The sequence below is a fragment of the Arachis ipaensis genome, chromosome B07 (assembly GCF_000816755.2).
Source record: "Arachis ipaensis cultivar K30076 chromosome B07, Araip1.1, whole genome shotgun sequence".
Lineage (NCBI taxonomy): Eukaryota > Viridiplantae > Streptophyta > Magnoliopsida > Fabales > Fabaceae > Arachis > Arachis ipaensis.
This window is the reverse complement of record NC_029791.2, coordinates 110818037-110840380: the sequence shown is the minus strand read 5'-3', so window position 1 is coordinate 110840380 and position 22344 is coordinate 110818037.

Here is a 22344-nt window from a genome sequence, read left to right as displayed (position 1 = left end):
ATAGCCCTTTTTCAAAGGTCTTGGGTCTTACATTCTACCCACCTTATAAAAATTTTCGCCCTCGAAAATTGATGCAAAACGAAAGAAATTTCATAACAGTTCACCCTTGAACACATTTAAGGAAGAAGCAAAAATATCTCAAAATATAATCATATATACGATTTTCAAATACTTTGATTGTCATATGCATAAGGGTGCAAAGGTAGGAGTGTGATTGCAAAGCAAACGTTACAAGGTAGGCTCAATGCAAAAGATAACATGGGTCAATCATGCGATAGTAGGGCAAAGCATCAAGGCTATAAAACAGGATGGGGTTAAAATGACGTGCTTAACATCCGCACACTAATCTCATATCAACCTCAAAGTTTCAACTTTCCAACTCCATCAAGCACTTTACAATCCCCATACTCGATCACAAGGCTGACAACCGCAAACCCATTCGCAAGGAACAAAACACCCACAACTCATACGTTGCACACCTACCGCTTCAACTTTCGTATACACATATCACGTCTTAAAGAACTAACGCATCGCGTTACTACGTCTACAAGTCGCACGTGATATCAAAATAATTCTCGAGTTTACTCAGAAGGATACAAGACTTTAGAAAGGAGAGTCAAATGTCAAGGATAGTACTCAAAGATTTGGGAGAATGTATCCAGATCCAAATAAACAAGGACACTCAAGCAATGAAGTTTGCTAGACTCAACTCAATTGGCAACTTCAAAGATGACCCTTGGATCGAAGAAGTTCAATAGGATCAATAAGAAGAAAATCATTGCATCAGTTTGAATAAATTCAAGCTGAGTCGAAGAAGTATGAGGTTCACAAAAGAGAATATCTCAAACCCAAGGCAAAGCTCACAAAACTCAAGAGCATGATTAAAAATACTTCTGAATACATTGTTCTTAAAAGAATCGAAAACTTGCAGGAAAATCACCTCGCAGTCTAAAAGAAAAGTTAAGCAACAAATATCCTTCAAGAGAGTAACAAAAGCATAAATGTGGCTTTACTTCAATACAATTTCATGTTGAAGTAGATTTTGTAGAGTTCCAAAAACAAATGCACACAACTTTGGCTAAGAGCTAAAATATTTCCTCAAATATCTTAGAAAGATAATTAGATGCACAACTTAACCAAAAGCAGTTCATAAAAACTCGGAAGTAATCAAATGCTTGTTCAACATTCTCAAAATTTCATATTCAAACAAGCATGTATAACATTTATAGCAAGTACAAAAGAGGAAGTTAAACTCTTTTTAGAAAAGAAACTCAGAAGTAAAAATTTGCTTACAATTTGGTAAAGGAAATAAGTGGTGCATTACAAACGAACCGGTTTCCACTAAACAAGGAAACTTTCCAAAACTCCATTTAAAATAGTGCATCCCAACTTTAAATTAACTTCGTCAAAATTGAACCATGGTTTCAATCTAAATCAAGCAACAGAAAATAAATTCCGTTTAAAACTTCTTACAAGAGAATTCAAAACTTCTTTAAAAGTTCAAAACAAGACTCCAAAAGTATACTTGAAATCACCATTTCAAAAGGATATTCAAGGATATTAGGATGTACTTGAAAAGGAGTCAATCCATACAAGAAAGAATCTTAAACCAAAGTAGTTCAAACAAGATCCACTAGGCATGAGGCATCAAACAAGCTTTCAATTGATTCAAAAGAATACGAAAGTCATAGGAAAATACAACCCAATCATTAGTAATTTTCCAAGGATAAATCTTTGACTAAAAACTCTTGTAAAGATAATGAGAGATTAAACGATGCACTGTTTTGAAACGAATCAAACTGACTCATATAAGAATGAGGTTCATCAGAGAAGAAAAACCAAGATCAATGGTAATGTTCACAAGATGTAAAAGATTAGTTGAAAACAAAGCCAAGCACGACACCTATGGAGATGGAAGGCTTAAGAGAAACTTTAGTCCGTTCATAAGGAGAAAGCTATGAGTCCAACATTTTCAAAAGAACAGCAATGGCATAAACCATATAGCATGCTAAATCAAACTCAATTCAAAATAAGTTAAGTAACGCTTATCAAACGAAACTCAACCGGAATAAAAGTCAAAAATCCTTTCTTTTCAAAATTTTGAAAAAAATATCCAAATACATAATCAAATGAAGATGTGCATTGGACTATAGTAAAATCACTAGAAAGTCAATTGTAATTTAAAGTAAATGCAGTTCCATAAACCAGTAAAAATACGGACGGGGCCTTAGAATTAAATAGTTATTAAACTGTATAAGGAATTTTCAAAGTTCCACATATATATAAATGTATATATAATCAACAGCAAATTTTTATAAAAATCTCAAAATTGGCTGTAATCACTGTCAAATAAGAGAAAACTGAATCAACAATTTCTCTAATAATGGACTCGGAATCCGGAGTTAAAATGCACAGTGCAGTAGGACAAGTTCAAAGTCATGTCAAAGGATACATGAATCAAGAAGAACTCAAACAGAGAAAGATAGATACAACAAGGAGTTCGACCAAGCATATGCACTTAAGATCAAACAAGAATGCATATGAATAGAGGAATAGAGTTGAAAAGTCAAACTATTTTTCAAAGGATTAGCAAACAAGAACTTCAAGTTAGGACATGAAAGAACAGGTCGACTCGAACAAAATCCAAAATACACAACTGAATAGCCTCGAGAAATAGTTTCCAACGTTCCCAAAACCCACGATTCGCTTTACTCAAAACTAGTACGTCATCTATGATAACCCATCAGTGCTTTCATATACATAATTCAATAGTATTAAGCCGGCCAAACTTAATACCAAGAATTATGCAATGCAAGACTAACGGCGTTAATCAATAGATCGTCATGTGCATAAAGCTCTAATTCTTGTCATTCAACAAGACCTATTCCATGACAAACGCTCAGAGTATGCAATTGAAGCATAGTCGGTCCATTCCTCAGGCTCTACAGGAAGGACTGCTCTGATACCATAATGTAACACCCTAACTACCAAAGCTCACACTTCTGGCTGCGCGACTCTGATAGTTCGGACATTACGACGACTTTTATATTATTTAATACTAAAATATGAGCCTGTTTAAAACTTTAAACCGCAATACCTCTCCCAAAGATACTTTCGTTCGATAACGTACAATGTACATTCATAAATACCATTCAACTTACAACAACTCATAAAGAGTACATCCATATATATACATAAATATATATAAATAATATTACAAACATAATCCAATACAATTCCTATCCCTCTTACAGATTATATCAAGATAAAGGCGAGGGTACGGTAAACCATAACTAAAACAATACAGAGCATCTCAACAACAATTAAATAAGCTCTTCGTAACTTCTGCGCCCATATCCTGAAAGGGGAAAAATGTAGGGGGGTGAGAACATCATCCTCGAAAGGGTTCTCAGTAGAGGGTTTTTGGGAATTACTAACAACCCTTGCTACTACCCAGGTATCTCAAGCATATATTCATTCAGTCCCAGCCATGGATCAACATCCATCTCAGCCATCCGGCTTAAATTCATAATTCATAGTCAGCCATACGGCCCATAACTCATTCGGGAATCAGCCTTAGTCTTGCAAGAATTCAGAATTCAAAAAGTACTTAAAACCTTTCTCAAAACATTTCAAAATGAAATTTGTCAACAGACATTCAGGTTCTTTCAAAATCATTAAAACTTCTTTAATTGAAACCCCAAGTCGAATTCAAAGGCATAAACCCTTTTCATATTTAAACAGCTTTAAAACACAAGTTTCATCTAAATAACTTTCTCCTGAAAGAGATACAATGCCTTTCTTAAGAAGCAAGACTAAATCACAATTTCCTCTTTAATAATTCATTTCGAAAGCATGAATCATCCTTTTCTCGATAATTCAAATAAAATTGTAGAAGTCTTTAACTCATCATTTGCCCGACAACAATTCAATAAGGACTCGGATTTTATAGAAATTTCGGCAGCACCTCCCCTAAAACTTGGACTTTGTCACCCGGTTCGGGTCCCAACTAAACCGTTTCTCATTCCTTTTTAACGGCTCAAAACCAGAAATCAATTCAAAGCAAGTTAAATTCAACAGTCGCCTCAGTGGCATATTTCAAGAAAACCATTTCAAAGTCCACTCAATATCAACCGATTTAACTCATTTCCAAAGCTTTAAAGAAACGGTTCAGTAACAAATCATTTATCCAAGATCAAGTCAATTAAGATAAACCAGGCTGAATTCAAAAGTGCATTCGACTTTTCACATCATCAAATAATTGACTCAAATCAAATCAATCCTCAACAGATTAAACTCAGATTTCAAATCTTTAAAGAATCACTTCAAAACATTACATTTCACAAAGCCGCACAACAATTCAGCCAAACAAACATCCATAATCATTCGACTCAATCAAATAATACATAAGGCATATACAATCACTAAATACACCATATCTCATATCAGTATCCATGTGTAATAATTCCAATAATAAACTATAGTTTTCGGAAAGCGCCCCTACCTCAAAATGCAAAACCATAGCCCAAACGCGTCACAGAATCCTTTCCACCTTGACCCGAGGTCAACAATCAAAATGTCGACAGCCAAAACCTTGGTTCCAAGCCACTTTCGCAACGGTCTCAACAACTCTAATCGCAACATACAACAATCAAAACTCAATCGTCTGCATTTTGCATTAAAAAAAATGCACGTGACGCGTAAGCGTCGCTGACGCGTCCGCGTCACAAGTGCATTAGGAAGAAAAGAAAAGTGAACAGAGAGTCACGCGAGAGCGTGGCTGGAGGCGTGCCTTTGGCACAAATTGATCCACGCGACCGCATCGCTGACGCGTCCGCGTCATGTGGGAAAAATGCCTCCCACGCGTCTGCGTCACCCACGCGAACCCGTGGCCCTGCAAAATCGACGTAAAGAGGTGTATGGCAAAGAGTTATAATGGAGCTGGGCTGGAATGATGCTAGAAGCACCAGCCCTACCACGCGAACGTGTGCCCCACGTGTCCGCGTCATTTAAAAGAGTTTCGAACAGAGAGTTGCGCGAACGCGATGCTGCACTCATGCCAATTGCACAAATCAGACCACGTGATCGCGTGACCCACGCGTCCGCGTCACCTGACCTTATCGCGCACCACGCGACCGCGTCACTCACGCGTCCGCGTCGCCTGCGCCACACAACTTATCCAAATCAGCGCCAATCATCTTATCTTTTCTTTTTTTAATCCTGATTTCTTCTATCTTTTCTTCTTTCTTCTTCCTTTTCTTACTTTCTTCTTCTTCATCTCTTTAACTTCTCATCCCTCTTCACTTCCATTCTATTTCATTTAATTTATTTGCATACATTCATTCATTGCATTATTTTCATTGGTGTTAGAAATTTATTTGGGTCATTATTTTCTATATTTTTGTGGATTATTAAAGGAATTGTTTGAAAATTATATATTACTTTTTAAAGGGTTGCTTGCATGTTCAATTTAATACTTTCAATAGCTTATTTACCATATTTGCTATGTGTTTGTGAAAAAGCCGGTATGGCATTGTGCACTATTTTTCGATTTCTTTCTATCTACTACTCTAAATGCTTGCTTTTCACAAAACCCTTTTTATATTTTATTACTTAATTATAATTGTTATTACAAACATGTTGTTAGTTTGAAAGACTTGGTAATCTAACTTGGACATTGAATGCTTGATCTATGCTACTCATGCCTTTGCCAGGATGCCAATAAACATCTTGCATTTAATTGTCATTACATGCACTTGCTATATTTCCATTGATGAACTTTTCACATGTAGTCATGACTATGTGTTAACGTCATTCTTCTTTATTGTGCATTGATTACCACCTTTTCCGCTCTCTTCCTTGCTCTAACCCTTAGCTTTAAAAGTTACTTTCTTTTTTTCTTTTCCGGATGGCTACCAAGAAGGGTAAAGAGAAAGCTACTCCCAAACCACCGGCAAGGAAAGGAAAAAAAGGAGCACCAGCTGAGGAACCACAACCCCCATCCACTTGCACATCTTAGCATGCACTGAGGACGGTGCAATCTTTAAGTGTGGGGAGGTCGATACCGACTTCCAGGGGTTAGTTACCTTCTTTCCAACACCAATACTCTATTTTCTTTGTTTGTTCATTGTTGCATTTGCATATTTGATTGCATATTTGTTTGATTTTATGCATTTAGTTACTACTTGGTTGAAGTAATATTTTCTTTTTCAAGAAATTTTTATAGTATTTCACTAATTTAAATTGAAAAAAAAAATTTTGTTTTAAACTTGTTTGGAAGTTGTATTTGGAACATGGTTTTTGAGCCAAAAGACACACAACCTGTGAGATTTTGAGCTTATTTACATGGTTACATTATTTAACCATAATATTTTATTCCTGTGTGTTTCTTCTCTATAATTGCAATCTTTACTTTGTTCCACTCTATATGTCTATTATTTAGTGTATTTACATGCTTGCACATGATTGAGGCCATTACTTGTTTTCGCTCACTTATCCCAAATAAGCCTACCCTTTTATGTCACCCTTGTTAGACACTTTGAGCTTTTTAACCCCCCTCTATTCCATAACCACATTACTAGCCTTAAGCAGAAAAACAAAATAAAAATCCCAAGTTGAATCCTAGGTTAGCTTAAGATAGATATTGTGTATAATTTAAGTATGAGGAATTTTATGGGAACATGGGATGATAGAAAAAAAAGGAACTAAATTGAATAAGTTATTTGAAAATTTGGGAAGCATGCTCATGTGAAATCAAAATAATTAAATTACCATGTGCATTGAAAAAAAAATTATTAAGTAATTAAATAAGGGGATACAAAAAAAAATATTACCCCAAATGCAAAATAAAAAAAGAATCAATGCACATGGGACAAAATTCAAAAATAAGTTTGATACATGAGCATGTAATATAAAAGTGGGAAAAATTCGGGTAGCTAGGTAAAGAATTTTAAATTATATAAAGTATGTATTTGTTAGGTGAGATCTTAGACTAATCAAGGATTCACTTTGTTAGCTCACTTAGCCTTATATATATATATATATATATATATCCTTACCTTTATCTCAGCCCCATTACAACCCTAAAAAGACCTCATGATGTTTGCATTGGTACATTAAATATTTGTTAATTGGTTAGATGAAGAACAAAGTTTAGAAAGCATGACTAGAGAAGAGTAGAGTGAATTACCCTATACACTTGAGAGATTAGAGTGCATATACACTACCAGTAAGGGTTCAATGCTTGATTCTATATTTCCTGCTTTCATGAGCTGTCTTCTTACAAGTTTACTTGTATTTTATTGTATGATTTAAATTAGTGGAATCTAACTTAAATTAGTGGAATCTAACTTCTTACAAGGTAGAAACATTTTGCATGTAGTTGCATTCACAGAGATAGGCTGCATTGCATACTCTCTATCATTCCTCTTCACCCCTTTATAGCTTCTCTTGAGCTTAGCATGAGGACATGCTAATGTTTAAGTGTGGGGAGGTTGATAAACCACTATTTTATGGTTTATCTTATACTCAATTGAGTGGTTTTTATCAACTCTTTACCCACTTATTCATACTATTTGCATGGTTTTACTTTTTCCTTCCTGATTTTGTGCTATGATTGAAAATATGCTTCCTTGATCTTATATTTGCTAATTATTAATCTTCTATTATTACCATTCGATGCCTTAATATGTGCGTTAAGTGTTTTCAGAGATTACAGGGTAGGAATGGCTTGGAGGATGGAAAGGAATATGCAAAAGTGGAAGGAATACAAGAAGTCGAAGGAACTGCAAAGCTGTCAGCCTGACCCTCTCGCACTAAAACGGTCATAACTTGAGCTATAGAGGTTCAAATGAGACGGTTCCAGTTGCGTTGGAAAGCTAACATCCGGGGCTTCAATTTGATATATAATTTACCATAGTTACTCTGACACTAGGTGACACGAACACGTGCTTCACGCGGACACGTCGTAGTGATGGAAATCAGCGTGGCAGATTTCTTCTCCAGCAATTTCTGGGCTATTTTCGACCCAGTTTTCGGCCCAGAAAACACAGATTAGAGGCTATAAAGTGGGAAATCCATTCATTCATGATCATCAGCTCATACATTCATAATTTTAGGATTAGATATAGTTTTTAGAGAGAGAGGTTCTCTCCTCTCTCTTAGGTTTTAAGATTAGGATTCCTCTTAAAGGAATTAGGATTTCTTATTATTTTAACTTATTATTTCAACTTCCTCTCAGGTTCAATATTCCTTTTATATTTTTATTTATTCTAATGCTTTTATTCGTATCTGACTTATGTTACCAATCTGGCTCATGAACTCTTTATGTTTAGATTGATTTTCTTTTATTAATGCAATTGAGGTATTTCAGATTTATGATTCTTATTTAGCTTTTTATATTCTTGGCTTTAATTGATTAATTGGAGACTCTTGAGTTATCAAACTCATCGTGATTGATAATTGTTATTTTTGCTAATTGAATTGAATTCCACTAACTCTAGTCCTTTCTTAGGAATTGACTAGGACTTGAGGATCTAACTAATTAGTCCACTTGACTTTCCTTTACTTTAAGGTTAACTAAGTGGGATTAAAACTCAATTCTCATCACCATTGATAAGGATAACTAGGATAGGACTTCCAATTTTCATACCTTGCCAAGAGTTTTATTAGATATTATTTTATTAATTCCTGCAATTTATTTTCCTTGTTCAAACCTTTCAAAACCCAAAATTCTACCTTTTCCATAGCTAATAATAAGTCATACCTCCCTGCAATTCCTTGAGAAGACGACCTGAGGTTTGAATACTTCCGTTTATAAATTTTATTGGGTTTGTTACTTGTGACAACCAAAACGTTTGTACGAAAGGATTTTCTATTGGTTTAGGAGCTATACTTACAACGCGATTATATTTGTGAATTTCTTTACCGATAGGAAACCCGCTCTTCACTGCCCCAAAGATAGGCGACGCGCACGCGTGGATTACGCGCACACGTGACTTGGCAAAAACTCAATCCGCGCGAACGCGTAGACGACGCTCACGCGTGACTTTGCAGCGACCTGTACGTACCAGAAATCGCTAGGGGCGATTTTTAGGCTATTTCTGACCCAGTTTTCGGCCCAGAAAACACAGATTAGAGGCTATAAAGTAGGGGAATCAATTCATTCAAGAACACAACATTCATAATTCACAATTTTAGGTCTTAGATGTAGTTTCTAGAGAGAGAGGCTCTCTCCTCTCTCTTAGGTTTTAGGAATTAGGATTTCTCTTAGTTTTAGGATGGTTTCTTCTCAATTCCAGGTTCAATGTTCCTTTAATTTATGTTTCTCTTCTACTTTTATTTATTCTAATGCTTTTACTTGTTAATTACTTATATTGCCAAATTGGCTTATGAACTCTTCATGTTAGATTTGAATTTATGTTTAAATGCAATTTGAGGTATTTCAGATTTATGATTGCTTTCTTCTATTTATAATATAAATAATTTAGATTTTCCCCTTTTGGCTTTGGATAAGTAATTGGTGACACTTGAGTTGTCAAACTCAGCAATTGATTGAAAATTGGAAATTGCTGATTAATTTGGATCCCTCTAAAGCTAGTCTTTCCACAGGAGTTGACTAGGACTTGAGGAATCAAATTGATTAGTCCACTTGACTTTCCTTTATTTAGTAAGGGTTAACTAAGTGGGAGCAATAAACAATTCTCATCATACCTGATAAGGATAACTAGGATGGAATTTCCAGTTCTCATACCTTGCCAAGAGTATTTCTAGTTATTAATTTACTTTCTTGTCAATTTATTTTCTTGTTCCTTATTTCAAAAACCCAAAAATATACAATTCCATAACTAATAATAAATCATACTTCCCTGCAATTCTTTGAGAAGACGACCCGAGGTTTCAATACTTCGGTTATCAATTTTATTGGGTTTGCTTTAGTGACAACCAAAACTTTTGTACGACAGGATTCTTTGTTGGTTTAGAAACTATACTTACAATGAGACTTTATTTGTGAAAATTCTTTACGGACATAAAATCCGATCGTCAATTTCCGTGGGGCATTTTCATAGCATCATTCTGTACCTTCCCGAAGCATCATAAAGAGGCTCACTCTCTTCTTGCTTGAAACCTTGAATGTCCAGTCTTAGCTGGGTTTACTTCCTTGGGGGAAAGTATTGGTTCAAAAATTTGTCTAACAGCTTATTCCATGTTTTCAAGCTTGATCTGGGTTGGGTATCTAACCACCACCTGGCTTGACCTTTTACAGCAAATGGGAAGAGCATCAGCCTGTAGACATCCTGGTCTACTCCTTCGGCTTGTACTGTATCAGAAATCCGTAGCAAATCTGCAAGGAATTTTATGGGCTCTTCTTATGGGAGTCTCTGGAACTGACAGTTTTGCTACACTAAAGTGATGAGCTGTGGGTTGAGCTCAAAATTTGCTGCTCAAATAGGGGGTATACAAATGCTTCTTTCATAGAAGTCAGGAGTGGGAGCTATATATGACCCCAAAGTTCTTCTTGGTTGTGTATTCATATTGAAGTTTTTTTCTGTTCCTGCCTACACAAACAAAGGGCAAGGCGAAGAAATTGTGGGGTCTCTATGTCAAGAATAGAGAGCTCCCAGTGAGATGTTCCACAGGGATATGCAGTCTATTAGAGTAATAATAATAATAAAGACGGAAAAAAATTTGTAAAATTAAAATATAAGAGTTAATATAAGATTTTTGAATTTTTATGACTTAAACAGGAAAGGAGTTCAGAGTATTTTTTGAAATTAAAAAAATGGAAACAACTGATTGGACACCAAAATTGAAATTTTTTTACTTTAAAACATAATTTTCGAAAATAAAGAGAGAAAAATACTAAAAGACACCAAACTTAGGGATTTCGAAATCAAATAAAGAGAAATAGCAAGAATAAATCGAACAATAAGAAATAACTAAGAATAGATTTCAAAAAATTTAAAAGAGGAAAAATCAACAAAAATCAGAAGAACACCAAACTTAAAATTTGACACAAGACTCAAACAAAAGAAACAAATAACTCACAGTAAGTTTTTGAAAAGCAGATTTCTGAAGATAAACCCAATTAAAAGAAAAGCAGTAAAAGTACCTGATCTAAGGAGAAAAACAATTGGTAGTTTCTCAATCACAAACAATTCCTGACAACGGCGCCAAAAACTTGGTGCGCGAAATTGTGACTCGCACAACTGAACCGGCAAGTGCACTTTGGGTCGTCCAAGTAATACCTCAGGTGAGTGAGGGTCAAATCCCACAAGGATTGCTGGATTGAGCAAGCTGTGGTTATCCTATAGATGTTAGTCAGGCGAATAGAAGATAGTTGTTGTTTGTAGTAGGCGCATAAACAAGCAATAATAATAACACGTAGAAACAGTAATAAAAGATCAGTTAAGGCTTCGGAGATGCTTCTTCTTCTGGATTAACACGTCATACTCACTACTCCAATGATGAATGATTACTTCAATGGTAAGGCTGTAAGTGATTAAGCCATTGGTCGTGGTCATTAATCTCCTCAGGTCCAAACCAAACACCCGAACAAGCTAGATCAATCTGGGAGAGGGTGAAGTGCATGCAATTCAATCTCTTGATGATCCTACTCAAAATGCCACAAACAAGGTTAGATATTTCGAATTAGAAAATAATGCTCTATGATTCTATCCCTTAGAGCCACAGGAACCTCAATTACCCCTGACTAACGAGGTTTTATGTCACATACCCCAATTAGCCTAGATAACTTGTTGGAACCCGTGATGCATTCTCAAGATGTAGCTCAATACTATTCGGGTCAGGACTCGTAAAGAACTCATGTAGAATTGAGATTCATAAGGATGAAGAATAATAATACATCATAGAATAGAATCAACCATAGATTGAAGTAGAAAAGTAATTGCATTAATCCATAGGAATCAGCAGAGCTCCTAACCTTAACCTAGGAGGTTTAGTTGTTCATACTGTACAGAAAATAGCGTGTGTTATGTTTTGAAGGGCTAAAGATCTTAAACATAGGTGATCTTTGCCTATATATACTAACCTAATAAATAAAAATTACAAAAGTGAAATAAACTAAACAGAAATGTGCAAAAATTCACTTCTGAGCCCACTTGGTGAGTGTTGGGCTGAGCTTGGCTTCCAACTTGAAGGAGTGGGAATTGGATGCCCAGTAGGGAGTGTCCATGCTGCTTCCTTGCTCCCCTTGTGGCATTGAACGTCAGGTTTGGGCGTTCAACGCAAGCCTTGGTCCTCTTGGGGCATTGGAAGCCCACTAGGGGGTAGTTTGGGCGCTCAACGCCCGTTTTGGGCTGTCCTATCTAAAGCAAAGTATAGAGCCTGACCTAGAACTTGCAGGATCAGGGTTAGCAGCCCCATTTGGCTGAGCATAGGTACGAGGTCCCTTCCACACAAGGTGACAAAGGATGCTCGGGATGTCAAATGGGAGTCCTACAGCAGGAGCTTAAAGAGGAGCTGTAGCACATACAGCACATATGGCAGCAGTGGTGCTGGAGGTGGCACATCCTCATTTGCATTTTCACTAGTCTAAACACCAACAACCACAGTAGTGCCGTCGCATCTGGACCAGTAGCAAGACATTCGGGAGGAGGACAACGATGACTATGAGGACCCGTAAGGTCTAGTGTTTTGATTACTGAATAGTTTTCTTTTGACGATATTACTTTATTACATTGTAGTTTTTTAATTTAATGACATATTTAGTTTTCATTAATTATTATTTAATTTTAAGCAGGTTCTAATTATTTAACTTTGCTTCGGATAAATCCGGGGTTATTCGTTTTATTTTTCTAAAATTAAATTTTCAAAAAATATTACCGTCGAAATTACCAACGAAAAATTTTGACAATAATCATGGCACGAAACACAATTATTGGAATCAATGTTACCGTCGAATTTTTTCGATGGTAACATCACTATAAAATTGGCCATTCCGTAACATTTAGCGTTGGAATCCGATGGTAATTAGCGCCGGAAAGACAAAATTCGACAGTAAAGTGTAATCGACAACGTTTATACCGTCAGATTCTTTTCGCAGGTAAATTTGAAGGTAATAATATTATCGTCGGATTTCTTTTGTCAATTCTGTCAATAATTCCAACAGTTTTTGACATTTTTTTGGTAGTGTCTGGCTAGTAGAGACTGTGGTTGAGTAGAGATCTTCAAAAATTGCTTTTCCAGCATAATTAGATTTTATACCTTTAGATCTTTGATCCCCCAATCCAGTTTCACTCTTTGGTCTTGGCATAATATTCTAGCTAATTCATATCATTCACCTCTCATTGCCTTTTTGATCCAACCAAAATTGGGATAAAATATTGTGTATTTCTAAAATTAACGTATCTAGGAGCTTAAAACATGATAAAATATATAGAGGGACGACCTTACCCACTGCTCGAAGTAGCAGTTTCCTCCTCTGGCTAAAAGTAGGCTTCTCTTCCAACAATGAACCTTTTTTTTGTGCCTTATCTTTAGTAAGACTAAAGGTAGCCTTTTTAGATTGGGAAACAATAGAAGGGAGTCTTAGATACTTGTCTTACGTCCCCTATACATTAAATATTTAGAGCATTTGCCTGTTTTACTCTGGTCAGCTATAGGGTGTTATTACTAAAGAAAACAGCTAATTTGGCCATATTAACCCATTGCCCACTAAAACTTTCGTATGATTTCAAAAGGTGCAAATTTCTTTCACGATTATCAATAATAGCCTTACAGAATAGGATATTGTCATCTGCAAATAGAAGGTGGTTTATTCTTGGGATTTTTCTTGTCACCTGGATACTTTGGATCGAACTGTTTTGGTCTGTCTTGTGTAGCAAGAAGGGTAATCCTTCTACATAGAATAGGAGAATATAAGAAGATGGAGGGTCTTCTTGATGGATACCTCTATTTGCTAAAGTAGCCAAATGGTTGATCTTCCACAACAACAGAATAAGAAACAATCGTAACCAACTCATGAATCCAACCAATCCAAGTAGCATCAAAACCCAGCTTGCCCAGAATAAACCATAGGAAGTGTCATTATATTTTGTCATAGGATTTACTCATATCTAACTCGAGTGCCACTACTTCAAAAATCACTTTTAGCGTCTATTTATTTTGCTTTTAGGGGCAATAAAAAATAGCCACTAATACATTTACTGGTAATTAGACATTAGCCGTCTTATGCTTTGGTTTTAGCGGCAGTTACACAATTACCGGTAAAGACCTTTTTAATGGCCGCTAAAAGTTATACTCTTTTGCAACAATTATAGAATTGCCGGTAAAAACCTTTTTAATGGCCGCAAAAAGTTATCTTTTTTGCTGCCATATTTTCGGTAATTTATACGGCTACTAAAAATAATTCTAAGATTATTATATCTCATTATTTTTTAAGATAATTATTATTATTTGTACATAATATAAATATACTAAAATTAATTACTCCAAAATAAAATATTTTATTAAACACAATATCAATGACAAATGTAAGAAGTAGGTTTTAATGTGATCCAAGTATTAAACATCAAATATAGAGAATTTAAACAACTAATAAAATGTCTTAAAAAGAATTTCTAGTGTTCAACACTTAAGTTCCTAGACTAAAATATAATGTTTAAATACAAAACCAATTCCTAAACATGAAAAAAATATAAATAATATTCTACTCTTCATTAAACACTTTCTGAACACCTTGAAGGCATGTAGAACCCTACAAAGCAACAAAATAAAAAAAAAAGTTAGTTAAATTGTTGTCAAAATATAAAACAATAAAAATATCTTACTTAATAGAAGCTCAATCGAATGGTAATGAGTCCTACATTTCTCAATATGTTCTTCAAGTAATTAATATACTAAGAAATAAAACTAGGAAATAGAGTAATTAAAATTTTGAAACGTGGGTTCCCAACTTTAGTATAAGACCCCTCACGCATCAATTATACCAGATAACCAATCAAATTTTATCTAAATGCATTAATTCAATCCAATTATTGAAAGCAAAAAAGAATTAGAAATTTAATATTTATAATTTGGAGAAATAAAAATATTTAGGGTGCGAATTAAAACGCTTATCTTAAAGGTTTTGTCCCGAAATTGAGCGAACGGGATAAAACAAGTGAATCATGCCTAAGTTCCCATATATATATACCCACACTTAATGACATTTTAGCCACCATTCTCCTCATTTTAGTGAGAGAGTTCGGATAGAAGAGAGAAGAGAGAGGTGAGAGCAAAAACCCTAACTTCACCATCTTCAATCCATCATAACTTTTGCTTCGGAGCTCCGATTGACGAGCCATTTCTGGCCACGTGTTCATCTCGGCTTTCTCTTCATTTCTATTTAGGTATTGTAGTGAGTAACTCGAAATCACAGTCCTAGTTTTTCATTCAAAGCTGAAATTGCATTTTTTGGTTTGGGTATTGATGATTTTTTGTGATTTTGATGTTATAGAATTTTCTAACTTATGTTCTTGGTGGTATCCATAATTAATTTTATTGGGTAAAGATAAAGAACCCTTTACTGCTCTTGGTTCAACAATTTATGCAAATTCTAGTTTTTAATATTGTGTCAAATTGTATAATATGATGTTAGATTGCGTAATTAGAAGTTTGGCTTGGTGGAACTTTGAAAAAGAAAGCTTGGAAGCTTGGAATTGCGACATTAAGGTATGGGTGGTAGTTTTAAGTAGGCATTATGTAATGTTATGTAAAAACCTAGGTTACTTGAACCTATGATAAGTTGAATAGAATTGATTGATGATATACTTGAATAATGGTTAGTATGAGTATTGAGTTGGTTAATATGTTTTGGCATGAAATTGAGAGTAGAAATAATGAGTTTTTGATGAATTGAGAAGTGCTATGTGATATTGTTACAATTGGATATTGTGATATATGTTGATGCTATGTTGCATAAAAGTGAATATGTTTGTTGAAGTTTTAATTGAGAATTAGATGTATGAATATTGCGATTTGTAAAAATTGGGCTGGAGGCCATGATAGGATAAGAAAATCCTTTATGTGGTAAGTTGAGGTAAATGGTGTGAAATGTTGTGTGAGAATGTGATACTTGATCATGATTGATTGTGGATTTGTTTGTATGAGTGTGAATGTTGAGGTTTTCTTGAGAAATTGATCGAACGGGTGTTGAATGATTAGAAAGCAAAGACAATCGATAAATGTATGTTGAGGGAGCTTAGAAGTGGTATTGAAATGGTTTTGAACTGAATTGGAATTGGAATTGATGAAAATGGTTACGCAAAAATTTTTAGGTAAAAATAAATTTTTGACAAAATTTGACGGGCCAGAGCTTGGCCCTCGAACCTCTAAATTCCGTGAAACTTATTTTAAATGAAAATTAGGTTTGTCTATTTTATGACGTTCGAAGAACGGACGGAAAATAATTTTTAACGAAAAAGTTATGAACATTTAAAAATTTGGTTTCAAAATTGAATTCTACAGAAGTTGCAGAAAACTGAGGTCATGCGTACGCATTGGCCAAGCGTACGCATGATGGTGAAACAGAAGTGAAATGCTTTCATGCAAGTTTCATGCGCACGCACAAAAACGGAGTTGTGCGTATGCATGAGGCATGCGTATGCACAACCCGCATTTCTAGGACTGAATGTTTTTCATACGCATACCATGCGCACGCACAAAAGGGAACTCATGCGTACGCTTGAGGCATGCATACGCACGAATGTCTTGTTTTGCTGAAAATATGATTTTTAACTATTTTGCCTATTCCACACTGCTATTTCACTTTTGTAATCCCTATTTGAGATCAGATAACTATTTTCTATGATTTAGAACAAATCTTATGCCTCTAAACCATTTTCTTAACATTTCAAACTTCTATAACTCTTATAATGGGTATAGAGGATAATGAGAATGAGATGATACAATTGAATGATGAGATTAAGTTGATTTGAGAGGATAATGAGAATGAGATTATATGGTTAAATAATGAGATTGAGATTAATTGAGAGGATAATGAGAATGAGATGATATGGTTGAATGATGAAATATGAAGGAAGTGAAATAAGACTGAGGACGAGTTTGATAATGAGTGATAGGGAGTAGGGAGCTTGAGTTTGGCAAATTGATGACGGATTGGGAGAGTAGAAATTCCCTCCGAGTTATACATTTATAGATGTGAATGGGAATTATGATGAGATTATGATTGAAGTGTGACGGGCACTATATCCCAAAAGCATGGAGAGCACTATATCCCAGAATGAATAGGCGTGTTGAAGTTGAGGATTCCCTCTCTCGTGTTTGATTGAATTGATATTTGGATTGTTATGGTGAGGACGGTGGCTTTGTCCCACTCACGTACTAATGAAATTGTGTTTGGCAAGGATGGTGGTGTAATCCCGCTTGCGGACTAATGAGTCTTGAAAGAGATACAGGTTATTATGCCTGCGAGGTGTACAGGGCACTCAACCTTGCATGAAATACAAGTTTTTTTGCTTGCAAGGTGTACAGAGCACTTAACTCTGCGAGGTGTGTAGGGCACTTAACCCAGCGAGGTTCCCACTGTCTGCGAGGTGTACAGGACACTCACCCTACGAGATATACAGAGTATTAACTCTGCGAGGTGAACAGGGCACTCATCCTGTGAGGCTATACTATTTATATAGTGAGTAAACAGTAGAGAGGATAATGTCTGAGTTAGCTACCAGATGTGTCAGATTTTGGCTATATAACCGGCAGATGAGCTCATTGGCCATAGGACAGGCATACATCATTTGCATTTGTGTGTATTGTTTGGGTGTGCATCTTGTATCTGGCTTGCCTATTTAAATAATTGTATTTATATGCTAATTGAACTTGTTGCTTTACCTGTTCTCTCTATTTGTATATTCTTTGTATTGTCTTGTAGATGTTTGCACAACTGAAAGATCCCTTATGCTGAGGGTTATTCTTGACAAGAGGTGATGATTGAAGATTGTGTAAAAGATTGAGAATGAATTGATAATATTGAAACTAAATCTTAATAATAAATTATTAAATGAGTTGGAAATCTATGATATTAAGAGAGATGATGATTTGTATAAGGGAATATTAAGATTTAAAGGTCACTAATATAGTTGAGATTTAGTTTATCCACCTTGAATCAGATTAGTAAAAACCCTAGGCTTGAACCTTGTGTGATTGGACATTAGGATTTCCTAGCGGGTTCTTGTGGTTTTATATAGTCTCTATTGAGAATTATTGCCCTGCTAAGAACCCTGTAAGGGATTATGTTCTCACCCGTTTCGGAAATTATTACATTTCAGATACAGGTCCCGACACTTCTCAGTGAGCAAGAGACTTATCTATAAGGATAGCGAAGAAGACCTTTTATTCCGCTTTGATTTTAGACTCTCTCCTTCTTTTGGAAACTTGTTTTTAAAACTTGCCTTTAGAGGCTTATGATGTATTTTGGAGAGATAGGTTATGTCTATCCAACTATTTTACTGTTTAACTCTAGCCGACCTAATCTTCACCGGCCGAGACTAGTTGATACTTATATATATACTTATATATGTCTCTATACTCTTATTCTTCCTTCGAGTTTTTAATTATCTATGTTATCCAATGCGTTTGTAGTATAATATTCCTTTCTATATATACGTATTTATATCTTAACCTTGTGTCGTAGCATCAAACCATAATTGGATTATGACTTAAGCATAAGATAATAAATGGTAGGGTGTTACACATATACTAAAAGGTGACGATGATAAATAAAAGAGAACTAAAGAGAAAATTTTCAACGGCCTAGTATGTACTTATTTCAACGTATCAGAGTCACAAAAAATAATTTAGAATATATATTGAAGACAGCTCAATTTGCATTACATGAGAGAATATGCCTACAAACGAAAAATAATAAAATCCAACATAAAACTAAGGCAACAATACCTTTTTGTTACTAGCAGCATCTTCAACTAACTTTACCAATGCCATATCTTCAGCAGTAAAAAAGCTGTATCGTGGAACAACAGAGCATTTAATAAGTAAATCATCAAAAATACACTTAAGGGAGGAAAATTATATAGGTTATGACACAATCAAAATAAGACTTTACTAGATAGAAAAGTACAAATTTCAAACCTAATTTTAAAGACTAAGGTGCTGGTTCATAGCCACTATTGGTTCCAAACCTACAATTTGATTTGAATAGGGATCTAAAATCTCAATAATCTTTCACTACAAATTCCACTAGAAGGAAAAATACTTTCGTGATATAAACAGTCATTCGAAGTTGATCATTAACTGATCAAGGACCCCAAAATCTAATTCTAAACAAAATTCAACAGATTCATAATCAGAAAATCATGGTAAAAAAATATGCTCTATAAGATACAAAATCTTAGAAAAGTAACATCAAAATTCAAAAGACATAATCGGTGCAAAGAAGAAACAAAATATACACATACACACCTAAGAAGGCATTGAAAACAAGTAAGAGTAAGATTCGATGAAACTCAGAAAAAAAAACTAAATACTAATGAAGCTGCAGCCGTAGGAGTTGAAAAACAAAAATGGTTAGTTCATTTATTTGTTCTTGCTCGGAACAAAGTAATAACATTGGAAGCAGAGTTTGAAAGTAAAACCTTTCAATCATGAGAGTCAAAGATATAGGTAACTACTATTTGCAACCAGAAATAGAAAATAAGAAAATGATTTTAGAGCTAGAACTGCCTACAAATCGCTTTAATTTAAAAGTTCAGTGTAAGTAGAAATTTAAAAGAGTATACTAAACAACAAATTTTTTTATCTCAATACAAACTATAACCCAATATGATCTTCTATTTGTTACCAAGCCATTACAATAGAATATTCTATCAATTCTATACTTAATTTTTGGATGACCCTAACTTCATGAACATTTTGTAGGATAAAGTAAGCACAGAAAAAATAATGAACAATTCCATCAAATCTAAAGCTATTTCATTAAATCAAAAGGACTTTTGGTAGGTGATCTCATAGTCTCATAACCAAAACTAATGACACCAACAACCTCAGTTTTTGCATTTAAAACTAATGAAACATAAGAGACAAACATGAGGCATGAATATACAACTTCATTAATCCAAAATAATTTAAGTAAAAGTGAAAACATAAACACACATTATGCATATGTTGAAAACCTCACTTTTTCATAACCATATAAAATAATACCATAGCTACTACTATCTTAGCATTTATTTTCTTATCTGATTTCAGAGTTGTAAAACCTTGAATAAATGAAAATTAAATAAATAATAAATTAAATATGAGCGAATATGGTTAGAAAATTTAGCAATCAAAATTTGATAATTTAAATATGATATTTGGACTCAGTGGATTTTTCTGAGGCGGAAAATATAGTTTTCAGCGTAAAAATGCGAAGTGACACTTTAGCCGGCAGTACCGGCTTGAGTCCGTCTGGTACTGTGTCTGAAGAAATTAACTATGAGTAAAGAGGATAAAAAGTTAAAATTTAATTTGGAAAAAGTAAAAATAAGTAAAAGTGAATTAAAACACTAATTTTAAAGGTTTTGGTCCAAAATTGGGACAACGGGCTAAACCGATTGGACTGGGCCTAAGTTGGGCCCAAGCCCAACCTACATAAGCCCAAAATTAATGAGCATTCAGCTCATTCTTTCAAAGAGAAAGAGAGCGAGAGACGTGGAAGTGAAAAGAGAAGAGAGGGGTGAGGGTTTCACTATTCACTTTCATCTTCAAATCACCATAACTTGTGATTCCGAGCTCCGATTAACGAGCCGTTTGCGGTCACACATGGTCCTCGACGGGCTATTCAATTTTATCTAGGTATGGTGGTGATTATTTCTAAACTCTGCCTAGTTTCATTTTTTCCCTTTCATTTCGAATTTGGTTTGGGTTTTGGTTATTTAGGGGTGCTCTAGTATAAGCCATTGATGTGTTTCATTAATAAATTCTATGGGTTAAGGTAAGGAATCCTCCAACCATTGTGATTTATCAATTTTATAAACCCTAGATTAATGTATATATGAAATTGGTTTTGTTAGTATTGTTGGGTGAATTTGGAGCACTTGAAACAAGGTATTGGTGGCTAAAAGCTTATTGCTGTTGATCGAGAGCCTTGGAAGCTTGAGTTGTGATGTGTTGGATATGAACCGCCGTCATTAAGGTATAGTTTAATTTTCATTAAGTACCGTATGGTGTAATGTGAATTCCTAGGTTAGATGCCCCTAGGAATAAGCTTGAATAGTATATTTGAATGTGCTGATATGTATAGTGAATATATGGATGAGATTGATATTAGTATGGAGGGAATTGATATGGTATTTATAGAATTGATGTTGGTATAGATGATATTGAGATTGGATAATGATTGTGCATTTATGAGTAATATGTATATATATTGAATTGAGAAATGTTGGGCTGGAGGCCGTGAATCTGGGCCGGAGGCCGAAAAAAGGTAAGAAAGGTGAGTGATGTTTGTATTGTGTGATGATGTATGATGTGGAATGGAATAAAATTAAATAAATTGTGATGATGATTAGGGGTATTTTGGGGGTACGAGAATGAATTGGTTCAATGGGTATGAGTTGATATATGAGCAAATGTTGTTGTGTTAATTATTGATGAGTATTGACTTGAAGTATATTAAATTGAGAACTTGAATAAGTTGAGAAATTGAGAATCCAATAGTTTAAATGGTTGGATGATTGATTAATGGTTAATGAGTATTTGTTATTGATTTTGAGTGTTTTGGAATTGATTTGGTTGATAGTGGTTTGGTTTGAAAATGAGAATTTGGAAAATAAAGGTTTTGGAACCTTTTGGGTAAAACTTGATTTTCAATGGACTTTAACGATCCATAACTTGATCCTTGGATTTTTGGATTTGAACCAAATCTATTTCAAATTAAAGATAATTTCAAGTTCTTTAAAACGGTATAAAGTTTGTGGAAATCAAAATTTTGTAGAAGAAGTTATGGACGTTGGAAATTCGGTGTAGAAAACTGAATTTTTTCATTCATAAGTGCAGAAAACCAGAATTTTTGGTGTGTGCATACGAACACTGGTGTGCATAGCACAGACCAGGAGGTGTGATTTGGTGTGTACGTACGCACACTACCCTATTTTGTACAAAAACTCTATTTTTCACCGTTTGACCTTCTCGGCATGCCTGTAAACCTCCGAAACTATTGTTTTGATGGGAATTCACTATTTTTGAACTATTAATCATTCCTTTGATTTTCCAAAACTTCTAAAAGTTCTATTTAAGGTGTATTAGTGAGGTTTTGGGTACAAAGTAAGGGTTAGTGATTGGAAGAGGATAAAATTAGTGTCGGAGGAGTTGAAGAAAAGGCTACTT